This window comes from Monopterus albus, unplaced genomic scaffold (genome assembly GCF_001952655.1).
Source record: "Monopterus albus unplaced genomic scaffold, M_albus_1.0 scaffold179.1, whole genome shotgun sequence".
NCBI lineage: Eukaryota > Metazoa > Chordata > Actinopteri > Synbranchiformes > Synbranchidae > Monopterus > Monopterus albus.
In genome coordinates, this window is record NW_018128059.1 from 569,896 (window position 1) to 574,252 (window position 4,357).

Genomic DNA, 4,357 nt, shown 5'->3' on the forward strand with positions numbered 1-4,357 from the left:
CAGTGAGAGACTCTTCAGTGCAGCATCTCATGTGCTTAATGAGAAGAGGAACCGTCTCTCCGGCCAAAAAGCGGAGCAACTTTTGTTCCTAAAGAAAAACCTGCCACGTTTGTTGAACTAAACAGCAGTCCAATTTTGCATAGTGCATAGTTGCATTAAAATTTGTGTAGCACTGCTAGCTACCTAGGCTATGTTGTTTACAGTTTGTTTGGAAGTTCTATTGCTGTTTTTGCACCGTTTTGCATTGTTTTGCACAGCAATTTAAAATGTTTGAGTGTTACATAAAACTGTTATTGAATGTTACATAAAACTTTAATAATATTATTTGGTCTTGTTTATTGTTAAAAATATTTTAGATTTTAGTTTTTCATTTTAGATTCATCAAATTCAAGTAAATATATATATATATATATATATATATACCAATTCCTCTTGTGCCTTCTTTTTTTTGTTCATCATCTGTAAAATTCAGAGTAAATTTGAAACGTATTGACAATGTTACAGAAAAACCATTACAAATAAAGCATACATCAGCTTTATTTTCCTGCATAAAGTTGGCATATCTTCAAAGACAAGTTAAATAGCTTTGTGTTATTTCTTTAAATAGAGGCTCACAAGTTAAAGCTAACATTATCTTAATAGCTTCACAAATACTAACACTGGAGAATGAGCCAGAGGACTAAACCAGAGTTTAGCTTCAAACCAAAACAACTAACTAGTTTCATAAATCTTACCTGGACAATTTGCAGTTTTTTTCATCGTCTAATTCAGCTTTCGAGGTTCACTCCTTGTCGTATTTTTTAGCACACCGATTGTGGTGCTCCCATAGTCTCCGCAGTGTTGAGGCATGCATTTAATGCAACATTTGTTGAAGGTGAGACTGAAGCTCCAGGTGTTATAAATATTGCTTGATTGCCACCCACTTCTAAGCTGCCCTGTCTGCACCCTTTTAGAGACACAGGCAATATTGCATGAATTCAGCTTAAGCAGTATTTAATCAGAGCATGATACTTTTAGAGCACACGCTGGCACACATTTCTCTGACTTTACTCTCTGTATGTGGACATCTTCTGAAACTTAGACAGATCATTCTTTAGGATGAAAGGAGCCATCCTAGCATTTTCATTGTGTGGACCACCCAAAAGGTCCACATAAGAAGAAATATCCACACAACGACAATCTGGCACACATTTTTCTGACTTCACTCTCTGTATGTAGAAACTTAGACAGATCAGGAGCCTATCCTAGAATTTTCCTTGTGTGGACCACCCCACACAAGAAAGGTGTTCCGTCAGGGGTTGGTTCGCACAAGTATATAACGACAAACCCACACACACACAAAATCTCTGTGCAACTACTACACAAGTAAGACTGAGAGTAGGAAATAAAACCGCACATACATATAGTGCACAAAATAAGCTTCCAGTTTATCTGGTGTGCAAGTTAGTGTGCTTGCAAAACAATTCAAATTGTCAGTGTGGACATGGGCACATGACAAAATTTTCATTACATGAACCCTTGTAGATGTGAACACATAGTATGAATTGGGATTTAAACTTTTCAATATACCATAAAGATTTTTTAATGTACATATTTATTCGGCCCTTATTTAACCACAAAGTCTTTTGAGATACTTTTTGTGATACTCTTTCACAAGACAGACCTGGCCAAAATGGCAACATAAAAGAGAATCACATAATAAATACATCATACAAATCAGTCACACAATACACAATAAATTATGATATGAGAAATGTAAAAAAAAAAAATCTAATAATTTAAAGTTACAATTACATTTTTCCTGAAGTATTTTTTGAATATGATACTTGAACATCTTATATGGAGGCACTGTTTTCACTAGCCCAAGGTGCTACAGTAAAAATAAAAATGCATCTTTAATTGCTAGTGTTTCCCCATAACATATTTCCCAGAGGAATTTAGTAGGGTAAAAACATTCTTTGTTGTGGACAGGGTTGGCTATTGAAGTCATCTGATAACCTTAGGTTTGGGTTTAATCTGTGAAACTGACAGACAGGTATTGCTGCCTTGAAATTGGCTTTAAAGGTTTGATTTAGGCATACTTGTCCAAAATCTGAATTTGCATGGGTCCTATGAAAATGCACTTTGTAAAAATATTCAAACTATAACTGACTGAAACACAGAAGACATCACAAAGAGAGTGGTGGACTACAAACAGAACAGAAATCAATGAGATACACATACATACTCTCTCTCTCTCACACACAAGGTGTACAACTATATTTGTGAGGACACTCAGTGATATATAGTAACACATTCCCTAGCCCTTTACCCTAACTTTACCTTTAACCATCACAACTAAATCGCTACCCAAACCTTACTCTTAACCTAACTCTAATTTTACTACTAAAACCAAATTGATTCTCTAACCCTTTGAAGGTGTCTCAGAAAGGGAGAACTGGCCAAAATGGTGTCAGGCCCATGGTATAATCAGTCAAGTAAACACATGCACACACATTTGAGTTTGACCCACTGGTTGAAGAATTTCTCTGAGCCCTAAGGACGAGGAGATGGGGACAGACAGAACACAATTAAAAGCAGCTTGTCACAACATCAGTTAGTGTATATCTACAGTGTGTGTGTGTGTGTTTGTGTATGTGTGCAGAGTGTGACACTTATCCTCCTGCACAGCTCATTTATTGGATTAGTACAATACTGACCAGTGGGGATGTGGCTGGCCAGCACCAGGGCCCACTCTTAGGCTCTGCAGCTTAGTTAGTCATGATGCTAAGCTAACTCCCCACTCCCCACACCTTTGGGGGGAGGGGGTGCCAAAGCTGTAGGGGGAAAGGGTGCTTGTTACTGGGGCTGAGATGCCCTGTTAACAGGATGCTGCTGGAAGGGAGGGGGTTAGGATGGACTAATTATACAAGGGAAAGCCCCAATTACAAGAAAAGGAAGACAGGGATTGGGGGGATACTGCAGGGAAGGATGGAAATGCTACAGTGGAAGCCAGGCGTGAAAATGCCACGACTAGCTGCCAGTGACAACATCCCCGTCTCACACAAATACACACAGAAGTACACCAGACAAGAGTACACCTTCTGAGGTGTTGTCTGTCTCCATTTGTTTCCTTTGCTGAGGGATAATTCTGTTCAGTGTGTTTGTTAGCCCAGTGGCTGAAAGCATGCCTGAACAAGCACACATATAATGGAGCACACATACATACTGTTAAAAATACAAACACACAGAGCCAGATAGAGAATCTAAATGCATAGCACTTACATGATAGGCTGTAAAGTTGTAATATATTGTAGCCTCAGATACACATGGCAGAGCTGCTGTTGATAGCAAGTACCAGAAACATGTGTATATATACACACACACACACACACACACACACACACACACACACACACACACACACAACACCTACTGAAGGATTTAAACACAGTCTATAAGCGCCATCTCCACTCCCCACAGTATGTATTGTGAGATACTGTAATTCAAACCACTCCACACACACATACACACGCGCACATAAAAATTAATATATGCACACACCCTTGTACACATACACATCCACACACCCAACCATATGACCTCATACTGTATGACTGACCAGTTCTACACACTACTTTTATTAGAAACACATGTTCGATGTGTGCATGAGTATTTATCGTGTGGTGAACTCTTTCAGTATGTGTTATGCTTCTGAATACATTTCCGGCCTCAACCAAATACTGCTGCTTTCACTCAGTCTGTGTGTGCACTATATATGGGCATGTGAAAAAAAACGCACACACATCAGGCCTCCAGCTTGCCTTTCAAATTGTATCTGTCCTCATCAGAGCACTGGTAGCTGCAGTTCATTTTGCCCTGCTGAAAAAAGAGCAAGGTCAAAATTTACTTTCTAATGTGCACACTGAAACACTACCTGTATATACAGTGTATATATATCCCCTGGACAGTGGCTCTGACGCTCACTAATCCTTGGCCTCCTTCCTTCCGCTTAGTGTACAGTCTCAGGATGCTGGACTTGGGGTGAAACCCGCCGTGCACTGTAAGGAGCTTCCTTGTCTTGATGTCAGTGGCCTCTATCTCCTCCTTTGGCCAGCCTATTATGCCAGCGGGATACCTGATGACCGGCAGGGCATACATGTTAGTTGCCCAGACTTTGTTCTTTCCTTTCAGCTGTCTTCTCAGGAATTGCCTTACTCTCTGCAGGCACTTAGTGGTTGCTGCTTTCCTTGAGGCCCCTTCATGGTTCCCATTTGCCTGCAGGATCCCAAGGTACTTGTAGCTGCCCTCAACAGCTGCTGTGTTGCCTTCTGGTAGTACAATCCCCTCAGTTCTGACTACCTTCCCTCTCCTTGTT

The 4,357-nt window shown here is 40.1% G+C and overlaps 1 protein-coding gene across 8 annotated transcripts in view; it reads right to left on the reverse strand.

The window, feature by feature from the left end:
* Window positions 1-4,357, reverse strand: part of bcas3 (BCAS3 microtubule associated cell migration factor) — a 531,108-nt gene that overhangs the window by 259,755 nt on the left and 266,996 nt on the right. The gene's annotated exons all lie outside the window — the stretch shown is intronic.